General features: G+C 46.0%; 1 pseudogene across 1 annotated transcript; it reads left to right on the top strand.

Annotated features, from left to right (window-relative positions):
* The first annotated feature begins 1,344 nt into the window (after window positions 1-1,344).
* LOC308252536 (NADH dehydrogenase [ubiquinone] 1 beta subcomplex subunit 7-like) lies at window positions 1,345-1,724 on the top strand (annotated as a pseudogene). The gene has a single exon. The product of its transcript is annotated as an NADH dehydrogenase [ubiquinone] 1 beta subcomplex subunit 7-like (transcript).
* Window positions 1,725-24,272: the final 22,548 nt, after the last annotated feature.

The raw sequence follows: 24,272 nt of genomic DNA, 5'->3' as shown, positions 1-24,272 counted from the left end.
CAGCTTATCCTCAGAAGCAGGTGGTAGATAAACTAGAGATAGAGCCGGGGCTGGGGCCCAAAGGTAGCTTTTAGGAAGTTCAGACATGGACACATGAGACAGGCATCAGAGAGAGGCTCCCGAGGCAACCGGGGTTGAGCAGGCTTGGCCTGGAGCCCCCAAGGGGCACAGCCCAAGTGGTCCTGGAAAGACGAGATGATTGGCCATAGCAGGGAGCAAGAATGATTTGTGAGACCGGGGATTGAAATGCCCAGCCGGAGGAGAGAAGACAGGGTGTAGGATGGCTGTGAAATCTTGATTGAAGAAGAGGGCAGGAATATTCTCATGCACAGAGGGCCACAGGTAGCAGGGCTGGGGAGGCACACTGAGGCTGTTTACAAGGACATCTCCACCCGCACTCCCACCCTCACCCCCACCCCATGGTGAAAGGTGATGCATCCCCGAGCACCTGAAGTGCCCTTCTTGGGTGGTTAGCTTGCCCTGAGACAATAGGGAGCAGTGAAAAGGAGTCCCACACTGAGTAGGAGGGCATCTTGCTCACAGCTCTGAGAATGCTGGACCCAGAATCTGACTGCAGGGTTCCTGACTGCTCCCCACATCTGACACTGCCGCTCCAACTGGGTCCACTCATTTTGTCTCATACCCACCTTAGCACCTTGGAAGGTGCTCCACAGGTGCTTAAGTGAGCCTACAGACCCTATCCTTGCCTTTCTCTTTTGCCTAGCTCTCACCATTCCTGCCTCCATTCAACCGTTTTCAGATCCTCACCTGGCCCTGCATTGTCTAAAATCTCTAGGAGGTGGCCATGCTCCTGCTTCCCCTTGACATACTTTCCCTGCCTCCCTCTCCCCACTTGATTGGTTAAGTCTTGCTTATCGTTCAAGTCAGCCTAAGACTGAACTTCCTTCATGAGCTCTCATCACAGATTAACGCAGGTTGCCCGCTAAGTGTCTTTTATACCCACAGCACATATCACACTGCATTTCTTTCTCCTAATAACCTGCCCATACCCCCACCAGACTATCAGCTCAATGGGGACAGAGTCTGTCTATATGACTGTCTGTATGCACCTCTTCGGCCTCGAGTTGATACCCAACAAAAATGTGTTGAAAGAATGGATGGGTGGATGGGTGGGCGGATGGGATGCCCATATGAAAATTTATAAAGTCCACATCAGAGAGTCTCCTTCCAGCATGTTCTGGAGCTGGTCCCTGGTTCTTCAGCGAGGACAGATGAGGGCCATCCATCAGGTAACAAGGCGAAGAAGTGAATAGGGAGGGGGGAGTGCTTCTGGATAGGAATGAGGTGACCTGACTGCCATAGGAATCTGTGGTGACAGCAGCCATGGGGGCGCACCTGGCCAGGCTCTACCTGGGCTATTCCTCAGGGGAGCCAGACCCCCTGCAGATGCCCACCTTCCCGCCCGACTACAGCTTCCCCAGGTGGAAGGAGTGCGAGATGGTGGCCATGCAGCAGCAGATGAACGATGCACAGCTGGTGGTTCAGCAGCAAGACTACTGTGCCCACTACCTTCTCCTGCTGCACGACAGCTTCCCCAACTTCCTGGCCTGCAGCACGACTGGGACTTCTGCGAGCACTTAGACTACGTGATGCGAATGAAGGCGTTTGAGCTCGAGCAGCTGCTGCTCAAGTGGAAGAAATGGCGGGAGCAGAGGGAGACGGATCTGGCCAGAAGTCAGGGGTCCAGCCAGGTGGCCGTATAGTGGGGCCTGCCCACCACCCTTGAATGAGTGGAGAAATAAAAGCCTCCAGGCCCTCAGCCCCCCCAAAAAAGAAAAGAAGTGAATAGGTTTTCCCCACCATCAAGATTGTGAAGGGGAGATAGGGAGTAACCCTCCCAGAGTTGGCACTGCCCATCTGCCCTGGCTGCTGGGGGAGATGCAGGGATCCAGCGAACGTTCTGATGCTGGGCATGAAGACTTGGAAGAACTGGGGACAAACTTGCTACTTGGTAACGCAGGGAGGAGGTTCTTGGGCTGACTGTGTCTACATCAATTGGTTGCTTCCCACCCTGGCCCAATTAGGGCCAGGGATCAAACCTGCAAACCAGGTACATACTCTTGACTGGGAATCGAACCTGAGACCCTTCAGGGTGCGGGCTGACACTCTAACCACTGAGTAACATAGGCCAGGGTGATAAACCTTCCATTTTGTATAAATGTTTGGAGCACCCTTCTAGTTGGGTGCTAGATGACATGCTGCCCAATTCACGAATTACTTAATAAATCCAATTAGATCGTCAAATTTACTCCATTGAATTTTGTTCTTTAACAGATGTGGTGGCAGAATTGAGACCAAAGTAAACTTCTGATGGTTTTGGGGGACAAGAAACATAAGCATGGCACCCCACAAGCCCCACTTCAAGCTCACTATCTTTCTCGCCGTTTCCTAGGGCTGCTGATAAGCCCCTCTAGGTTTGAGCTCCATTCTATCTTGCGTTTAAGCTCTTGATTTGAATGACTTGCCTTTACAGGGCAGGTAAGCTTGAGCTGGCAGGTGTTTCTGCCCAGAGCAAGCCCCTAGAGAGGCAGGTTAGTAAGAAGCTAGAAAAATTCCTTGGCAAGTGGAACTGGGAAACAGACAGATAGTAAAATAAGGCCAAGCAATTTACAGCCAGCTTATAAATCACAGTCTTATCTTCCCAACCAAGGACACTTACGAGCAAATGGTTTACACATTCCAGACCGTGCCAGGGGCAGACCTGCCTTGGTCCCGGTTCTTTTCTGGTAACAAGACCACAATTTCCCAGTGGAAAACCCCAGGCCTGAGCTCTGTCCTTGGATTCCACGATGGGAACTGCTGACAATTCAGTCTGCTACTCCCCATATGTTTGGAATCAGCCCTCAGATTCCACGTTGAGAATGGTTGGTAGCAGCTGCAGTTCTCCATTTATTCTGAAATCAGTCCACAATCCTCATTCCTTGGGATTTTTTGGTTCAATCCTTTTCCCAATTCAAGGTTCCATGGGAATTGGTGGTGGTTACCAGCCAGAGTAGACTGGGTCCAACTTAAGAACTGAACTGGGTTCAATTTAAGAACCAGACTGGGTCCAGGATTGGACTGGGTCTGATTTGAACTGTACTGGGTCCAGCAGGAGGTCTCAGGTGAATATTAAGAAATAGGATCTGAGAGGGGAGAAACCAAGATGGCGGCATAGGTGAACACCTAAACTGCTGCCTCGCACAACAATTTCAAAACTACAGCTAAAAGACAGAACAGACATCATCCAGAACCACAGGAAAGCTGGCTGAGTGGAAATTCTACAACTAGAAGGAAAGAGAGGGGCACATGGAGACTCAGAGGAGCTGCAAAAGGCTGAGGTACGGAGACACTTGCACGGAGAGGACGGGCGGCTGAGTGCTGGGTAGCTTTCTCTAGAGGGAGAGAGATGGAGGCTCCTGACTGCACTGAACCCCAGTTCCGGGCGAGACCCTGGGGTTCCAGACTCATACGGGGAGAGTCTGGACTGTCGGGAAAAGAGAGGAGTGCACGGAAACTCAGGGGAGCCACAAAAGGCAGAGGTCTGGAGGTGCACGTGTGAGTGCGTGCAGAGAGGACTGACTACTGAGTGTGCCGCTGGCTTTCTCTACCGGGGCGGGTGGGTGGGGAGATGGAAGCTCCCGACTGCACTGAACTCAAGTTCCAGGCGAGTTTCTGGGAACCCAGACTCATTCGAGGAGAAACTGGACTGTCTGGCAGCAGGTGAAACTCGAGGGCGGCTTTCTCTCAGAGGTGCTTGCAGCAATTACCGAGCGACACTGAGACCCAGGGGCCTCATAGGGCAGGGCTGATGGGAAGCCAAGGCTGTCTGTTCAGCCCTGAGACTCCGCCCCATCCAAGCTGAGCACAGAGGCTTTTGCAATATTGCAAGTCTTGTCCCATAAGGGTGTCTCCAGCACAGAAGTTCTCCCAGCAAGACACAGCTGATCCTCACAGCCAACTGACCTGGAGGTAAATTCCTCCCAGTGATACCAACAACAATCAAGACTTAACTACAACAAGGCTGTACACACAGTCCACAAAGGGGTGCACCAAGAGTGTCCACCTCAGGTAACTGGGGAGGCCGACCCACTGGGCCATATAGGACACCTAGCACACAAAGCTACTCTACCAACTCAGTGAAGCAGCAAAAATGCAGAGACAAAGAAACAGATCACAAACGAAAGAAATGGAGGAAAGCAAACGACTGGATATAGAATTCAAAACTACGGTTATAAGGTTTTTCAAGAATTTCCTAGAAAAGGCCGATAAATTTAGCGAGACCCTCGAGGATATGAAAAAGGACCAACTAGAAATTAAACATACACTGATTGAAATAAAAAATATTATACAGAGACCTAACAGCAGACTAGAGGAACGCAAGAATCAAGTCAAAGATTTCAAATACAAAGAAGCAAAAAACACTCAACCGGAAAAGCAAAAAGCAAAAAGAATCCAAAAACATGAAGATAGTGTAAGGAGCCTCTGGGACAACTTCAAGCGTACCAACATCGGAATTATGGGGGTGCCAGAAAAAGAGAGAGAGCAAGATACTGAAAACCTATTTGAAGAAATAATGACTGAAAACTTCCCCCACCTGGTGAAAGAAATAGACTTATAAGTCCAGGAAGCGCACAAAACCCCAAACAAGAGGAATCCAAAGAGGACCACACCAAGACATATCATAATTAAAATGCCAAGAGCAAAAGACAAAGAGAGAATATTAAAAGCAGCAAGAGAAAAACAGTTACCTACAAGGGAGCACCCATACAACTGTCAGCTGATTTCTCAACAGAAACTATGCAGGCCAGATGGGAGTGGCAAGAAATATTCAAAGTGATGAATAGCAAGAACCTACAACCAAGATTACTCTACCCAGCAAAGCTATCATTCAGAATTGAAGGGCAGATAAAGAGCTTCACAGATAAGAAAAAGCTAAAGGAGTTCATCACCGCCAAACCAGTATTATATGAAATGTTGAAAGGTACTCTTTAAGAAGAGGAAGAAGTAGAAAAAGGTAAAGATAAAAATTATGAACTACAAATACATATCTATCAACTAGTGAATCTAAAAATCAAGTGAATAAAAAATCTGATGAACAGAATAAACTGGTGCATATAATAGAATCAAGGGCATAGAAAGGGAGTGGACTGACAATTCTCAGGGGTAAAGGGGTGTGGGGGGTGCGGGAAGAGACTGGACAAAAATTGTACACCTATGGATGAGGACAGTCGGGGGGAGGTAAGGACAGAGGGTGGGGTGGGAACTGGGTGGAGGGGAGCTATGGGGGAATAAAAGAGGAACAATAGTAATAATCTGAACAATAAAGATTTATTAAATTAAAAAAGTTAAAAAAAAAAAAAGAAATAGGATCTGCTCAGTCGGTGTAGCTCAGTGGTTGAGCGTAGACCTATGAACCAGGAGGTTGCCAGTCGATTCCCCATCAGGGCACATGCTCGGGTTGTGAGCTCGATCCCCAGTGGGGGTCATGCAGGAGGCAGCCAATCAATGATTCTCTCTCATCATTGATGTTTCTATCTCTCTCTCCCTCTCCCTTCCTCTCTAAAATCAATAAAAAAGAAAGAATGATCTTTTATATCCAAAGAACCAAATGTACCACCTTCTAGCATACCTGCTTATTTTATGTTTAAGAACCACAGTCCTGGAAGCTGCAGATATTTGCAAAGGAGGCAAAATCTTGCTGGACACAGCCTGGAGTTGGCAATGTCCATTGCGAGGAGTGTTCCAGTTAAACAAAATCATTTAAAAACTGCATTTAGCCCTAACCTGTTTTGCTCAGTGGTTAGAGTGTCAGCCCTGGGACCAAAGGGTCTCAGGTTCAATTCTGGTCAAGGGCATGTATCTTGGTTGCAGGCTCCATCCCTAGTCCTGGTTGGGGTACATGCGGGAGGCAACCAATCAATGTTTCTCTCTCACACATCAATGTTTCTCTCTCTCTCTCTCTCCCCCTCCCTTTTACTCTACCTAAAATCAATGGGGAAAAAATATCCTTGGCTGAAGATTAACAAAAAAATAAAGTAAATAAAAAATAAAAACTGCATTTGAATGTAACCGTTTCCAAACTGAGCAAACAGAATGATATACTTATTTTAATTCACATGCAGAAACTTACAGAAGCCTTTAGTATTCCAAAAAAAGCTTTATTAAGATTACAAAAGGCTAATGAAAATTAAAGAGGTATCTAAGACAAATAATAGGATAGATGTGACTCCTACTGCTCCCTATCCCTTACTTTTTAAAGAAAGAAAAATATTTTTTAAAAATTGATTTTTAGAGAGAGAGAAAGGGAGAGGGAGAGAGAGGAACACTGATGTGAGAGTGAAACTTCAGTTGGCCCCCTCCCAGGGATTGAGCCCTGACCAGGAATCAAACCAGAAACCTTTTGGTGCACAGGATACCGCCCAACCAACTAAGCCATGCTAGCCAGGGCTACCCCTTACTGTTCACCTGAATACTCACATTTCACTAATTCTTTGAACTGCTTTTCCACACTGAAGAGACTATTAGACAGTTACTGTTTAAAATAAAACTCCCTGAAGTTGAGGATGAACCCCTTCAGGTACCTTTTACCCCTTGGTCAAAAACTAAGGTCAGTAGTTAAAGACTTTCCTAAACCTAGGGAGAAACCCCAAAAGTTTTTTGAAGACTTTATTAAATGTCTAGATCACTTCCAAATAAGGAAGAAAAAAATTGGAATGTTAATTGTAAAACTCAAGTTTATCTACTTTTGGTTTCCTAGTGCAGAATTGGGTCTACTAGCAAACACGTTTTATGCCACACTGAGAAATTTTCTATGATAAAGCACGTTTCTATACATGATAGAAAGTATGTATACGTTTGCAAAAGCACAGAATGCTAATATAAAAGACAGTTCATAATTGTTTATTTCTTAGTTTTCATTAAAATCAAGGTTTTTAAGGGTTAAAAATTATACTGTATGGAATTAAAACCACTAGAATAATAAACAACTTTGAATGCAAGGAAGTGTTTTCAGTAAAAGAAGATATAAGAAATGGAAATACTTTTTTTTTTTTTTTTTTTGAGGAAAAAGGAAATAAATGTGTCCTAAAGAGAGGCAAAATTGAAGAGGAAAAACAGGACAAAATCTAAAGGTAAGAGAGATATTAAATTAATTGGGCTCATTTGGTGTGATAAACAGCCTTGCCATTGCCTTCCCTCCATCCTGGCCTAACAGTAGTCTTTTCTTTTCATTTGTTAATATTTTGTTGACCCATCTTTCTTCCTGTAAAAATCTCCCATTTTGTATGACCTCTTGGAGCACCCTTCTAGTTGCTAGATATCGGGATGCTGCCCAATTCATGAATCACTTAATAAATTAGATCTTCAAATATACTCATTTGAATTTTGTTGTTTTTTAAATGTTATTTGTTTATTTTATTGGGAAACCAATGTAGCAAACCTAGGCTTATTGAAAATGGAATCAGTAACTAAGGCTGCAGTAAATTTGGTTCTTGAACAGAATCACACAGGCCTGGGTGTGAATGCTGACTTTGTTAGCTTAGTACCTACGTGACCTTGGACAGAGCACCTCTCTGAACTTCAGTTCTGTCTCTGTAAAGTAGAGAAGACACTGAAAATGAAGCCAGAATCGAGGACTCGAACCTACCTTAGAGAATTGTTGGAAGAACTAGAAGCAGTGTGAAGGGCTCACCCTGGGTGGCACTCAATAAATGGTAGTCATTGTTATTTCTCATTGGCCAGTGCTGGGTGGATACAGCCCTTCTTCAGGTTTCCTTGAGTCTCAGAATCAATAAGCCAGTGTGCCCTCTGGGGATTCAGCTTCAGTTTATTTGCCCAAGGGATCATTAGTTTTGACAAATGTAGGCAGGACTCTGCCAGACCAAGCCTCTCCCCATTGTGGTAGTGACAAAGTTTCCCTCTTGTCACGTGGACTGACCTTGAGGGCTGGGAGGTGGGGAGTGGGCCCTGCCTGGGAGGAAGCAAGAAGGCACGTGTTTGTAGAGAGCAGAGCCTTTTGTAGAAGAGCTTTCACTGATGACAGCAGGATTTAATCAGATTGTCTTGGGTGTGGGCGTGGTGATAAGGCTAATAGAGTGGCCTGGTGCTTGTTTGGATTATGGGACTCTCTGACTAGGAGAGCAACTGGAAGGCTGCCCAGAAGAAGGACGCCCTCTCAGTCCTTCTCGGAACAAAGGGTCCTCCCCCTCCTGCCACTCCTTGAAGCCTAGGAGCAGCTTCCAAGAGGTTTGAAGAGGGAGGAGGGGCTGGGGTTCTGGTCTCAACTTCCCATCTGAGCTCTGCCTTTCACCAGCTGTGCCACCAGATCTTGGTCTTTCTGAACCTCAGGTGCCTCCTCTATAAAATGAGCATAAGAAAAACCTACTAGGAAGGATTGGGGTGAGGGTTGGGTCAGAGGATATAGGGTGCACAGGAGGCCCTGGGGCAAAGGTTGGTTTTCCTCCTTCTCCCTTTCCTCATAAACTGCTGGTTCCTACTCAGCTCTTAAACCTCTACACGTGGGTGCAGGTGTGCACCCCTCCTGGCTAAACCTCCTCAGGGCACCACACGCCTCCACTCCCACAAGGCCGAATGGAGACTTGACTTCTGTAATAGGCTGCCCACCTCCATTTCCACTCCACAAACACTCTTCCCCATCGCTCAAGACCAGATTATGCCCGTCAACCTTGCCTGACATTATGGCCCGTCTTGACCAGAATACTTTTAGGACATACCGGTTACTCTGGTTTTTTAGTACAAACAGTACTTCTGGTGGTAACATTTGTCCCGGCATGTTCTCCCTAGACTGCGAGAGCCTGAGGAGCAGAGTGGGGATCTGATTTGCCCACCTTGGTTGGTAGTTCATTGTGTATCCCAGTGCTCTTCTCTCTTCTTGGAGCAGAGGTCTGACAGTGATGGCTGACAGACAATACATGACTGACAGATGGACCCACTGGATTCCCTTATCAAGCATCCAGCACTCCCCCCATATACTGACCTATTTCCTTCAACAAGATGTCAAAGTGTTGTAGGCAGTGGGAAAGGCACTGAGTGTTAGACCCGAGGGGTCAGACTGGACTGGGTTCAACAACCTTGGTACTTGGGTTCTGGCTAGGGAAGAATTCAGAGCCAAGATCCAAACTATTAGAGAACATTTATTTATAAAATCACAGAGGTAGAAAAAATGATTCCTAGAAGAAATGGGCTTAGGAAACAAGTTATAGATGTAAAGGAAGGTCTCTTGGAGCTTGGGAGTGAGGAAGCACCTATAGGTTGGGTAGCGGGAGGGGCAGGAGGAGGGAGAAGAAAATGGAAAAGCACAGGGGTGCTCCCTGGAGGGAGATGCAGCTGAGTCCTCTGTCCTAAGGATTTTAAGGGTGGAAAATGTTAGGGGAGGTCCCAAGGGAAGATCTCAATAGAATATTCATCAGTTTCCTTTCAAGGTTGTGGTCTCCACTGATTGATTGGCTGGCACCAGGGGGTTATTATTCAATGGAGCTGGTCCTGAGGGCAACCATGGGATTGCTGGTCTGGTTTTACTGCTTTTCTGGTTCTGGAGCTGAAATACAATCAAGGCATAGATATTATCTCTGGGGAGGAAAGGTCAGGGGGTGCAAACTAAATGACCATCCATAAGCTAGGGGAGGAAAAGTCACCCTGGGGGCAAGGTCCCACCTTACAATTGTCTGTTGCTAGGCACCTGGGGTCTTGCACCTGGTGACCTTCTGTACCTGGCCCATAGTCTTTGCTCTTCTCATGTCTGTCGCCTACCACAAAAGCAGCGCCCCTTACCATTTAATTTGCAAAGCATACCGGTCTCTAGGGTGGGTGGGGACCTCCTCCCTCTGTGTATGTCCCCAACTTGGACACTCTTCACACTCTAGATGGATGTGTGCCCTTCAGGGATCAGAGGAAGATATCCCGACAGTTCAGATTGCAGGTTTCTGGAATCATAGAGCTGGAAGGGAGGCTGGGGATTATCCAGGTCAATTTTTTCATTTCATGCTGAGGAAATTGAGGCTCCTGAGAGAAATTAAGAGACTTTCCAAAAGTCATATACATTTGGCACTTCCAGGTCTGCACATTTCCTACAGGTGTTTTTCTCTGTTTTTTGTATTCCAAGTGTTCAGCAATATTAATAAGTCCCCACTGTGGGATTTATAAGCTTATAAGCATTTTCACATTCATTCTTACATTTAATTCTTACTACACTGCTTGAGGTGGCCATTATCATAATTGAACAGAGGGACAAACTCGGGGGTTCAGAAAAGGGAAATGACTGGTCCAAGACCTCACAGTTAGTAAGTGGCTGAGATAGAACTTGAACCTAGATCCTTCAACTGTCAACTCAGCTTTCCACCAAGCCTGCAGTCCCTTCTCGGCAATACTGAAAAGTTGGTGGGGGAGCTGCCACTCATGCCCAGAGGAAAGGGTAAGGCTTAAGGCCCACTGGAGACATTCGGGGGCACAGATGATGGCAAGGGGCCAGAACAATGAACTTCTGGAAGGATATGGCCCTTCTTGGCATAATATGCAAATCAGGACTCGCAGTCCTCAGGAATGCAGCAGAGCAGCTCAGTATAGTTGAGAGTAGGCCGAGTTCCTGACAAGCAGGGCTTCCTGATAGCAGCTGGGTCCCACAGCCTCAGCCCAGGTCTGCACACTTCCTACAATGCAAATATCATCCACTCTCAGTCCTGGGCAAATACTTTTATCTCTTGTGGGTCTTGATTTCCTGGTCTCAAATGGGATGCTGATGATAATGATCTATATGAAGGTTGTTTTCCTGAAACATCACTTCGTGGAGGTCAAGGCTCCATTCATATACCTTTAGTTCCCACATACCTCATAATAACAACAGTTTTGACTTGTTATTAAGCACCTAGAACATTCTGGAACTTAGTCACATCTTTACAGCATCTCATCTTATAAATAAGGAAAGGGAAGCACAGAGAAGAGAAGCCACCTAGTAAATAGCAGAGCTGTGATTTAATCTCAGGATCATTCAATTTCAAATCCAGGGCTCTTTCCATGACATCATGACACTCTTGTTATTTACTATTCAAAGTCCTTTCTCCATAACACAGGCCTACTCACTAGTCTCATCAATGTTTCCCCATCTCTCCAATGGCCTAGATGTACAGTATATATATGAGACATATGTATGTATAGTACATCTGTACTTGTTTGTAATGTATGCATTTATGTGAATGCATTTATACATGTTAGTGTTATGTGGTGAATGCCTGCACATGGATATTAAAATGCATGTGTCTACAGGTATATTTTCCAGTGGCTGGGTAGGATTTGACAAGTACCTAGTGGAAGAAAAAAATCCCAAAAGTTGGTAGCTGGCCAATAGGGTAACCAAATGTCCAGTTTGCCTGGGAAAGTTTCAGTTTTTGCACTAAAAGTTTTACATTCTAGGTAAGTCCTCAGTCGCAGGCAAACTGGGATGTCTGGTCACCCTACAGGCCTGGCAACTGTTCAACAGGCTGTGTTCCATGCTGAACGTAAACAATTTCACAGAAGATCAATATTAGATGATGTCACTCCGTGACCATGATAGAACAAGACAAAAATAAGGACAGCCATGCTCCCCTCACCGCACTCTGCTCTGCTCACCCAGCCCACCGTCCCTGCCCCCCTGGCCACCACTCAGCAACTGGCAGGAAGCCAGGCGCACTTACATGACAGAAGTAGAAGGAATGGTTCTGCGGAAAATGGGCACCATGGCCAAACCAGACTGTGTCATCACTTCTGACGGCAAAAATCTCACCACAAAAATTGACAGCATGGTGCCCTGGCGGGGTAGCTCAGTTGGTTAGTTGTCCTGATATACCAAGGTTTCGGGTTCCATCCCCAGTCAGGACATATGCAAGAATCAACTGGTGTATGCACAAATAAGTGGAACCACAAATCAATCTCTCCCTCTCTAAAAATAAATGAAACAATAAAAAATAGAACAAAACAAAACTGACTGCATTTTGAAAACTGCACAATTTTCATGTAATTGGAAAGAGAAGTTTGAAGAAACTACAGTTGATGGCAGAAAAATGCAGACTGTCTGCAACTTTATAAACAGTGCATTGATTAAACAACAGGAATGGGATAAGAAGGAAAGCATAATAACAAGAAAATTGGAAGATGGGAAGTTAGTGGTGGAATGCATCATGAACAAGGTCACCTGTACTTGGGTTAATGACGAAGTAGAGTAAAAATTCCATCATCCTCCTGAATAGGAATTAGCTGTGAGGATAAACAAGCTCAGTTCAATGAACAAATCTCCTCATGATTTTTCCCTCCATTATTGGGTTCAGTTATCTTTATCACAGACATTTTACATGCAACTATTTCTGAGTGTTGGTTTAATTAGAATCCACCTTTTGGTTCATAAATAAATGTGTTTATGCTAAAAAAAAATAATAAAAATTTTAACACTATGCAATTCAAAAATGACCGAACTACTGCTTCATTACCAATGACAACTCTCACCCTGCTTTTTCCTCCTGCCTCCTAGACAAAAATTATTAATATGCTCAATCATCAAATTTCCCTTGCTTTTAAAAATATATATATTTTTATTGATTTCAGAGAGGAAGGAAGAGAAAGATAGGAACATCAATGATAAGAAAGCGTCATTGATCGGCTGCCTCCTGCACGCCCCACACTGGGGCTCCAGCCCATAACCCAGGCATGTGTATTGACCGGGAATCGAACCGTGACCTCCCGGTTCATAGGTTGACGCTCAACCACTGAGCCACACCAGCCAGGCTTCCCTTGCTTCTTGACAGCGTTCAGCCCAGAACAAAGTTGTGCTTCCTTAAGCACTCTCCAAAACTGCCCAGCACAATCTCAGATCCTGCAACAAGCCCATCCTGTCTCTCACTGAGTTGCCCCACAGTTCCCCACAGTGCGCGTGCCCCTGCTGCAGCGAGTAAATAAACCCAACTTTGATGTCAGGTGTGCCCTGTGCTCTTTGGGTCCTGAGCTTTATCACTAAGTGAGAGTCTAGCAAAATCTCAAGTGGGGAGAATGTAAAAAACTCAACTTTTCGTTGCTCAGCAAATATCCGCTGAGCACTTTCAATGGGTCAGGCACTGTGCTGGGACGTGGGAACAAACCCATCCCTGGTCCTCAAGGAGTTTACAGTGGGTGAGTGAGATAGACCGTTTAATAAAGACAAAAATAACTACACCATTAAAAACCATGCCAAGTGGTAGGATCCACATTTAGTGGGTCAGGGGATATCTAACAACACCTAACCCAGCCCTGCCAATCAAAGAAGTACCCCATTCAAATCGGGATTCTCCAGGCCTTGCCTTGCAGCCTCCCAAAGTGCCTCGGGTTGTTAAGATTCTACCTGCAACCCCAGATCTGTTTGGGGTTGGAGGCATAAAGAGTCCGAAATTTCCTTTCTCTCCTCCCTAAAATCAGTTTATCAGAGTCCAGTTGATAATTCCCATTCTAGGAGGAGTTCCAGGTCTTAGTAGCACCTGGAGATTGGGAAGTGAGTTTCTGGTGAGGTAAACCCTGCTGGATGGGAGGGGTTATCCACAGTGCCTAGGACCTAAGTACTTTTCAACAGTCTATGAAAACGCTTGAGATCTGAAAATAAACTCATAGTGACACCAAAATAAAAAATCAAATTGCAAAATAAAATCAACAGCTTAAATGTTTTCTCAAAAAGTAAATTGTCGCCAAAACCGGTTTGGCTCAGTGGACAGAGCGTCAGCCTGCGGACTGAGGGGTCCCAGGTTCGATTCCGGTCAAGGGCATGTAACTTGGTTGCGGGCACATCCCCAGTGGGAAGTGTGCAGGAGGCAGCTGATCGATGTTTCTAGCTCTCTATCCCTCTCCCTTCCTCTCTGTAAAAAATCAATAAAATATATTAAAAAAAAAAAAAAAGTAAATTGTCACCCTGGCTGGTGTGGCTCAGATGGTTGTAGCGTCATTCCATACACCGAAAGGTGGCAGGTTCGATTTGCAGTCAGGGCACATAACCAGGTTGTGGGTTCGATCCCCTGTCAGGGTGCATAGGGAAGGTGGCTGATTGATGTTTCTCTCTCACATCAATGTTTCTCTATCTCCCTTCCTCTCTCTCTCTCTCTCAAAAAAAAAAAAATCAATTAAAAAAAAGTGAATTGTCATGGCAACTCAATTTAATGTGCAAACTTTATTTATGGGGGATGGATGTCTGTAAGCTGTCTGAGCTGGGCTGGGCAGGACTCCATGGATCACTTCTTCCGGGTGTTGTGTTCCCCTCCAAGAGGAGACTTGCTTGAGCTCCAGGAGCCGCTGCAGGTAGGAAGGGTGGATCCTGCTATAAGATAAGATCCCTGGGACATGCTGTCACCCCATAAATCTCTGAGTCACTTCGCAGCGGCAGTGGCCTTCATAGGATTTCCGCCTAGGGCAGCTCAGGGGTGTGGTGGGGTGTGGTGGGGCTTGGTGGAGAGGCCAGGGCAGCCTCCCCACCTGACACGTGAGAGAAGTACCTGAGGGGAGGAGACTTGCCATGGCCTCCATGCCCGCCCCAACTAGGACTTTCCTGAGCAAAGGCGTGAGTTCTCTCCTGACTATGTATGGACTTGTGCTGCCCCAACTATCCTAGTAGGCATCTGTGGCTACAAAGTTGTCTTGGGGTCCCATCTTTATATTCCACCTTTAGTCTGTCTTGGCCTGGTCTTATTCTTCATTTTTAGCCTATGACATGTTCTTATAAGCCCTCTAGGTTTTTTTAAAAACAATAAAGAAACTCGGGATTTAATCTGTACTTAATAACAAATATTTAAAATTCTTTAAGGCTAAAGACTCTATAAACAAAGCTGACATATTGACATATTAACTGGCTGGGGAGAAAAATACATGGGACATCTATAACAAACACACGTTTTACATATAAAATACTTAAAACTACAAATCACTAAGAAAAAGGCCAAAATGTCCAATAGGAAAAAGGATTTGGCTCAGCTGGAATGGCTCAGTGGTTGAGCATGGACCTATGAACCAGGAGATGTGGGTTCGATTCCTGGTCAGGGCACTTGCCCCAGTTGTGGGCTCGATCCCCAGTAGGGGGCATGCAAGAGGCAGCCAATCAATGATTCTCTCTCATCATTGATTTTCTCTCCCTCTCCCTTAGTTTCTGAAATCAATAAAAATATATCAAAAGAAGAAAAAGAATGAAAGAAAAAAGGATTTGAATAAGTAATTTGCAGAAGAAAGCAAATGACCAACAAACATGAGAAACTACTGAATTTCAGCATCAGTCAAATAAATAGTCAAGTAAAGCATTCTTTACCCAACAGATTACAATTTTTTAAAAAAAGAATTAGTGTGACACCTTGGCCAGGTAGCTCAGTCGGTTAGAACATCATCTCTTTAGGCCAAGGTAGTGGGTTTGCTCTTCAGTCAGGGCACATCCAAGAAGCAACCAATGAATGCATAAATGAGTGGAACAACAAATCAATGTTCCTCTCTTTCTCTTTCCCTCCTTCCCTCTCTTTCTCTAAAATCAATAATAGTAATAAAAAAAAATTAGTGAGTTGCCTGAAGGTAGGTGTTGGGGCGTGGGGGTGCATCCTTTCCCTACTGCAAGGGCCTGGTTTCAGAGCTGGGCTCCACACCCCGGGCAGGGCCCCTCCTGCCCCAGGAGCACCCCACTTCCCCCAGCGGTAGGGTCAGGTGCACCGAGGGCAGGTGGCATCCTCAGCCCACACAAGGGGTGGGGATGATCAAGCACAGAGGGACTTTGGGGGCCAGGACCCACTTGGCCTTCTGCAGGGGCCAGCGGGTTCCAGGCCACGGGCAAGAGATGGGGGCTAGTAACCCTTTTTGGCCCTTTTGAGGTCTGAGGAAAGGTGCAGCCCAGCAGGACCCCAGCACTCCTGGGAGGATGGTGCGAATCTAGGCCAATGGGGAAGTCATGCAGGATGACGACCCCCCTGCTCCACGCGCAGTAGCACCCCTCGGCAGAACTTGCTCAGTAGGGGCCATGGTGGCCACCTGGGGGGGTCCAGGCCTCCGGCGGCAGCAGCAGCAGGAGCAGCAGCGGGGAGCCAGGCTAGATGCAGCTCAGTCCCCCTTCAATGACCTCAACCCACAGCTGGTGAACATGGGCTTCCCCCAGTGGCATCTCGGACACCATGGCATGGAGCCGGTGCCCTCCATCCTGCTCCTCTTCCTGCTCATGATGCTCGGCGTGCATGGACTCCTGCTGGTGGGCCTCCTTTCCCTGCTGTCCCACCTGAGTCAGCGGTGACCTCTGCTGGGGGGCAGGCGTGGGGAGAGGGAGTTGCCAGGCCTCAATGTGAGAGTAGGCCCCCGGGGAGGGGAACCTGGGGGTGCCTTGAAGGTGTGCTCAGAGAACACTGTTTCCACGCGGCGTTAAGCATGATGCAGAGGGAACCTCTAGTCCACTCGTCCCAGAGTATCGGGAGGATACCCTCATTCCCCTGAGATGTTTTTAGGTAGTATCGGGCCTGCGTTAAGCACAACGAGCAAGGAAAGGATTCCCTTCCCATTCTCTTGCAACCCTTTTATGCCAGAAGACAGTCCCGGCTTGGTGCCGATATGTTCTCATGCCTCTGGAACCCGTGCTGACTTCCCTTGTAACTAGAGAACAGGCCATGGGCTTAGGGCAGGTGGGAAAAGTGTCCAGCCTTTTATAGCCGTGTTTTTACTGGCTACCTTTTATTTGTGACAGGTGGTATTGGCATTCTATTTATTGTGGTGGTGTTTTCAATAAATAAATTCAGTAAACTTGAAAAAAAAAAGAATTTTTGGGAACATCTTATTTCATCTGTTTCAAATTGAGTGAGAGTGGGGTGAAATTGGCTAATTTTAAAGTGTGAGTATAAATTTGTACACCTTTTCTGGAAACAGTTTGTGGCCGATGAGTTTGGGTTCTTTTTTTTTTTTTTTTTTTAAGATATTTTATTGATATTTTTACAGAGAGGAAGCGAGAGGGATAGAAAGCTAGAAACATCGATGAGAGAGAAACATCGATCAGCTGCCTCCTGCACACCCCCCACTGGGGATGTGCCCGCAGCCAAGGTACATGCCCTTGACCGGAATCGAACCCGGGACCCTTCAGTCCGCAGGCCGACGCTCTATCCACTGAGCCAAACCGGTTTCGGCGAGTTTGGGTTCTTGATTCCTAATATAAAATAATGGTGTGGGTCAGTGGTTGAGCATCGACCTGTGCACCAAGAGGTCTCTAATTCGAGTCCACTCAGGGGTCAGGGCACATGGTCAATTCACAGCAAGGGGATGCAGGAGGCAGCCTATAGAATGATGCTGATGTTTCTCTCTCATTGATGTTTCTACCTCTCTCACCCTCCTCCTTCCTCTCTCTCTAAAATCAGTAAAAACATATTTTTTTTAAAAAAGAATTTAGACCAGGGACACTGATAAAAGCAAAGGCAGATTGATTGAGGCCCTGCAGAGGGTGAGAACATGAGATAGCTTCCCAGGTTCTGCACCTGGAATGAGGACTTAGGGGGTTTTATTCCTGGGAATACAGGAGTTGGTGGGGTTAACCAATCAGGGTGTAGGTTGGCTGGCTTTTTCCTTTTTTAGAACACAGTATACGGAAAACCAGAATATGTCAGCAAAACAAAGTGTCCTGGGATTGTACAGCACTTATTATGGGGTACAGGAAGGACTTTCCCAACCAGGTTTGAGTTTGTCTTTAGGGTTTGTGGCTTGGCTTTAGATCTGAAAAACAAACTTAAAAGAAGTCAGGGTAGCCCTAGGCCCGTGGTCGGCAAACTGCGGCTCGCGAGCCACATGCGGCTCTTTGGCCCCTTGAGTGTGGCTCTTCCACAAAATACCACGGCCTGGGCGAGTCTATTTTTGAAGAAGTGGCGTTAGAAAAAGTTTAAGTTTAAAAAATTTGGCTCTCAAAAGAAATTTCAATCGTTGTACTGTTGATATTTGGCTCTGTTGACTAATGAGTTTGCCGACCACTGCCCTAGGCGGTTTGGCTCAGTGATAGAGCATCGGCCCGTGGACTGAAGGGTCCTGGGTTCAGTTCTGGTCAAGGGCACCTATGTTGGTTGCAGGCTCGATCCCTGGCCCTGGTCAGGGTGTGGGGAAGGCAACCAATCGATGTGTGTCTCTCTCACATTGATGTTTTTCTCTTTCTGTCTCTTCCCCTCCCTTCCACTTTCTCTAAAAATACATTAATGGGAAAATAGCCTCTGGTGAGGATTAACAACAACAAAAAAAAAAATAAAAAGAAGACGTCAGTGTAGTTACTGGACCATTGTTTCATAGCTACCTATTGATAACTGCCTTAGTCCCAGCAGGGCATAACTCGATGGAGCAATTTGTTCTGGTAGGGCTTGACTCAATGGAGCAATTTTGGGGAACATCTTATTTTATCTGTTTCAAATTTAGCAGTAACCATCCTAATTTTCAATGCAAATCTCTTTGACTCAGCAATCTTCCTTCTATGAAATTTATCATACAGAATTATTCAAATGTCCAAACACTTTTATACAGGACATTCATAATGATGACATATATAAGTTATGAAGTATCCATATAATGAAATACTATGCAGCCATTAAAAAGAATTACCAAATGCCCTGGCCAGTGTGGTTCAGTGGTTTAGCATTGACCTATAAGCCAACAGTTCACAGGTTGATTCCTGTTTTTTTTGTCCAATGTTCTGTTGTAATGATAAGAAAAAAATATATACATACTAGAGGCCTGGTGCACAAAATTTGTGCACTGTGGGGGGGGGGAGTTCACTTAGCCTGGCCTGTGCCCCCCCTGCAGTCCAGGACCCCTCAGGGGATATCCGTCTGCTGGCAGTTGGAAATCCCTCTCGCAGTCCAGGACCCCTTGCTCCTTACCGCCCACCTGCTCGCTGCTCCTTAGCGCTGCCACTGAGGCAGGAGAGGCTCCCGCCACCACCGCTGCGCTCACCAGCCGTGAGCCTGGCTTCTGGCTGAATGATGCTCCTGCTGTGGGAGCACACTGACCACCAAGGGGCAGCTCCTGCATTGATCGTCTGCCCCCTGGTGGTCAGTGCGTGTCATAGTGACTGGACGTTCTGGTCATTCCATCATAACAGTTGCTGGGTTTTTATATATATAGATTTTTACATCACCTTTAATGTTTAAATTACAGTCGATGTACATTATTATATTAGTTTCAGGTGTATACCCTGGTGATTTGACACTATATAACTTACTAAGTGATCATCCCAATAAATCTCATATCCATCTGGCACCATACAAAGTTATTAGAATACACAGTGCACAAAATTCATGCACAGGTAGGGTCCCTAGGCCTGACCGGTGATCAGGACCGATAGGGGCCTTCTGGCTGCCAGCCAGTGCCTTCCTTCCCCAGATGTTGGCTGCTGGCCGGGGCCTTCCTTCATTCTGCGCTGCCCCCTAGTGGTCAGTGCATGTCATAGCGAGCAGTAGAACTCCTGGTCTCCCAGTTGAACTCCCGTGGGGACACTTTGCATGTTAGCCTTTTATATATATAGATTATTGACTATATTCTCTATGCTGTATTTTATATCCCCATGACTATTTTGTAACAACCAATCTGTACTTCTTAACCCCTTCACTTTTTTCACTCATTCCCCTAAACCCCCCTCCCATCTGGCAAACATCAAAATGTTCACTGTATCTATGAGTTTGTTCCTGTTCTGCTTATTTGTGGGTTTTTTTTAGATTCAATTGTTGATAGATATGTATTTATTGCCATTTTATTGTACATATTTTTTATCTTTTTTTTTCTTCTTAAAGAAGACCCTTTAACATTTTATATAATACTTGTTTGGTGGTGATGAACTCCTTTAGCTTTTTCTTTTTTCTTTTTTTTTCTTTTTTTAAACATCAACTTCAGTGGGAACAGTGTTGTTGGTCTCCTTTTTTTTTTTAATATATTTTATTGATACTTTACAGAGAGGAAGGGAGAGGGATAGAGAGCTAGAAACATCGATGAGAGAGAAACATCGATCAGCTGCCTCCTGCACACCTCCCACTGGGGATGTGCCCGCAACCAAGGTACATGCCCTTGACTGGAATCGAACCCGGGACCCTTCAGTCCGCAGGCCAACGCTCTATCCACTGAGCCAAACCAGTTTCGGCTCCTTTAGCTTTTTCTTGTCTGAGAAGCACTTTATATGCCCTTTGATTCTATATGATAGCTTTGCTGGGTAATTTTGGTTGTAGGTCCTTGCTTTTCATCACTTCAAATATTTCTTGCCACTCTCTTCTGGCCCACAAAGTTTCTGTTGAGAAATCAGCTGACAGTCTTTAAAAATAATTTTTAATTCTCATCCAAGATGTTTTTTCCATTTTTAGAGAGAGTGTAAGGGAGGGAGTGGGAGAGAGAAAGAAATATTGATGTGAGAGAAACATTTTGATTGGTTATCTCCTGCATGAGCCCAGACTAGGGCCAGGGATCAAACCTGCAACCCAGATATATGCCCTTGACTGGGAATAGAACCTGAGACCCTTCAGTCCAAGAGTTGGACACTCTAACCACTGAGCAAACCAGCCAGGGCTCAGCTGACAGTCTTATGGAGCTGCCTTGTAGGTAACTAACTGCTTTTCTCTTGCTGCTTTTAAGATTCTCTCTTTGTCTTTAACTTTTTGCATTTTAATTATGTTGTGTCTTGGTGTGGAGCCTCTGGGTTCATCTTGTTTGGAACTTTCTGTGCTCCTTGGACTTGTATGTCGATTTCCTTCACAAAGAGCCAGGCCAGCCCTAACTGGTTTGGCTCAGTGGATAGAGCGTTGGCCTGTGAACTGAAGGGTCCCAGGTTCGATTCCGGTCAAGGGCATGTACCTTGGTTGCAGGCACATCCCCAGTGGGAGGTGTGCAGGAGGCAGCTGATTGATGTTTCTAACTATCCCTCTCCCTTCCTCTCTGTAAAAAACCAATAAAATATATTTAAAAACAAACAAACAAACAAAAAAAACAAAGAGCCAGGCCACCTCCCCACATTGTGGTTCCTTTTGTTTTAGAGATCTCAGGTTGATTTCAATAACTGATCATCTAGGCCACTTGTTTTCTTCTATTTTCTCTACTCTCACTTTAAATTCCTGCTTTTACTTTTAAATTCACCAATAAAGAGTAAGCCTGCAAAAACCCCAGACCCCCTGCCCGAGCTGGTTTGGCTCAGTGGATAGAGCTTTGTGAACTGGGAGATCCTGGGTAAGGTTGTGGTCAAGGGCACATGCCCGGCTTGCGAGCTTGATCCTCAGCAGAGGGCGTGCAGGAGGCAGCCGATCTATGATTCTCTCTCATCATTGATGTTTCTATCTCTCTCTCCCTTTCCCTTCCTCTCTGAAATCAATAAAAAATATACTAAAAACAAAACAAACAAATAAAAACCCAGACCGCACCCCCCCTTACCCTAATAAAAGCAGAAACCCAGGCCTGTGCACTTTCTCTTTACCTGTGACCTTGCTGCATGGCTCCAGGTGTGCTGTATAATTTCCTGGTCCTGTAAATAATAAACCTTAATTTTTTCAAAGTTTCTTTATGGTTATTGCTGAGGTGCATCTTGCAATCATAATAAGAACCACAAGGGCTGGTCCAGCCAATAACATTGGTTATTAATAGGCTGAGACCAGCACAAAACAATTTGGCATAATCGCAGGATTGCATGATTGCCCTTGCAATTAACTGAGGGGAATGCCCTTTACCTGCAAGTTGCTTACTAACCATCTAACTCAGGTGGATAGCACCGTCAAGGAAAGGAACAGCTTGCTGGCGGGGTCTGTTTCACTTTCATATATTACCTCTGCCTGTGTTGCCTATAGTACCCAGCCCTAAAGTCATGGTTTCGCCCTAGCTGGTTTGGCTCAGTGGATAGAGCGTTGACCTACAGATTAAAGGGTCCCGGGTTCAATTCTGATCAAGGGCACATACCCAGGTTGTGGGCTCAACCCGAAGTAGGGGGCATGCAGGAAGCAGCCGATCAATGATTCTCTCTCATCATGGATGTTTCTATCTCTCTTCCTCTCCCTTCCTCTCTGAAATCAATAAAAATATATTTTAAAAAAATAAAACATGGTTTCCATTATAATCCAACGACCTCCCCATAGCAGCGTAATCAAGGCCATATGTCCTAATGAGAAGAATATACCACTAGTTATATGACTATTCATATGAGTAAATGTCATTCCCACCTCAAGGCTAAGGAGAGCTAAGGACTGTGGAACGCATGGCCACGCTAGTGTCCCTGCCCAAGTAGAGGCTCTGGGCTAAAGACACAAAGAAAAGATTCCAGTAGGTGAGGAGGATGGTGACCACTGTACTCAGATGACGTGTCCTAATCAGGAAGAGTGAAATAGCCTTGCAACCAGAAACCAATGGCACCACCCTCTGGCACAAACTGGTTCAGTGGGTGCAGCCATTTTCCCAGGAAGCCTCCCACAGCCCTACCCCCTACTCATTGTTTGTTCATGGGGTCCCTGCCTCTTGTAGCTGTGGGGTGTCTGGGCCTGCCCCTGTAAAATGGGGATGTCCACAGGTCTGAGTTAATGTTGTTAAGTGTTTAATACAGTAACTCCCCTCCTCCTCCTCCTCTTCCTCTTTTCTTTGTGAATGACGTCTAGCTTGTCTTCTGGGAATGCCTACTCCATGAGGGCTGCAAGCAGCAGGTGGTGGATCAAAGGCTGCTGGTATCTGGAGAAGAAATGCTGGCAGACATGTCTGAAGGTGGTGAGAGGTCTTGTGTGGTCAAGGAAGCCCAGGAAATGGGATGCGTGTGCTGATACAGAAGTTCCTGATAGAAGGGCATGTGATGTGTTGACAGGCTGACATTTCAACAGTGTATGCCTTTCTCCCCAGCGTAAAGCCCCACAGAGCCACGAGGGCCAGTCTCGGAGGTCACTGCCACTGTGGTCTGACAAGGAGAGTCCTTGTGTCATGCACTTATACTCTCTTCAGTCTAAATGACTGGGAACATAGCTTGCAGGATATAATTGTTCATGCTTTCATAGGACTTGTAATTACATTACTTAAATCAATCCATTGGGGGGGGGGGGAAATTCTGTCGATAATTCTTTTTTTGGAAAATATGCTTGCTTAATCTACTGGGCCATTTTCAGGATGCAGAGCTAAATCCCTATCTGCAGGTTGGGGACTTTTTTTTTTTTAAAGATGTTTCCCATTTATTTTTTAAATGTGTGGGTTTTTTTAATTGATTTCAGAGAGCAATGGAGAGAGTGAGAAAAAACCATCAATGATGAGAGAGAATCATTGATTGGCTGCTCCTGCATGCCCCCTACTGGGGATCGAGCCTACAACTCGGGCATGTGCCCTTGACCAGAATCAAATCCGGGACTCTTCAGTCCACAGTCCCTCGCTCTATCCACTGAGCCAAATCAGCTAGGGTGGGGAATTTTTCTTTGAGACCAGAGAGCACTGTCATACCAGGCATGGCCACCAGGGAGCAAACAAGAACAGCTCAGACAGGGTCTAAGAATTTTCATTAGGAGCAGGACCCAAGGAGAGAAGGAAGAAGGGGGTTAGCTAAGGCTCCTAATCACCAGAAAGCCAGAAAACCTCCTGGGCCCTGGAGATTGAAATTGTCTTGCTTCTGAAACCTGTCCCTGGGTGTTAACTGCAGGGTGGTGAGCACTGAGGCCACAAACACTCCTAAAGTCCCAGCCTGCCCCTTGGTGGGGTCGGCTCTGAACCGACTGGTGCCATAGTGCCTCAGGGCTGCGCAGGTACCTTCAGGATCACCTGTCACGTGCTCTGCTGCTCAGAAGAGAGCCTTGGGTGGACTCTGCTGGAGCCTGACCTAAGGTTACTCTTTGCATGCCACACTGACTCTTCCCCATCCTGGCTTCCTTAATCTCTAGACTTTGTGCAAGTTATAACAAAAGGACAGCAGAATGGAGACCAGTGTTTTCCCCTGACTAGCAACCAACTCAGCATCTGATGACAACATCTAGCTCTGCCTTCCCCACTGGGTGCAGCCTTGGAAGAATCAAGGTGCCTTCCTCCTTGCCAAGGGGGGGCATGTGGCCCAGCCAGGCCAGCCAGCCTCTGTTTCCTGGGTACCACAATCTTGGGAGTGATAGAATAGGGTTACAGCTGATTTCTCCCAACAGCAATGTCCTGTAAAGTGTGTCTGATGGTTCCTGCTACCTGGATTTCCGAAGTATCTTGCTCCTTGTCCTAATTGTGACCCGGCTGTTCAGCACTTTTTTGTTTATTACACTTCCAGAGCCTCCAAACAAATTATTTTTAAAAAGAGGAAGTGGCGGTGTGAGGGCTGC

This window comes from Plecotus auritus (assembly GCF_963455305.1).
Source record: "Plecotus auritus genome assembly, chromosome: 7".
Classification (NCBI taxonomy): domain Eukaryota; kingdom Metazoa; phylum Chordata; class Mammalia; order Chiroptera; family Vespertilionidae; genus Plecotus; species Plecotus auritus.
Note: the sequence above shows the minus strand (reverse complement) of the source record. Positions and strands in the feature narration are given on the sequence as shown.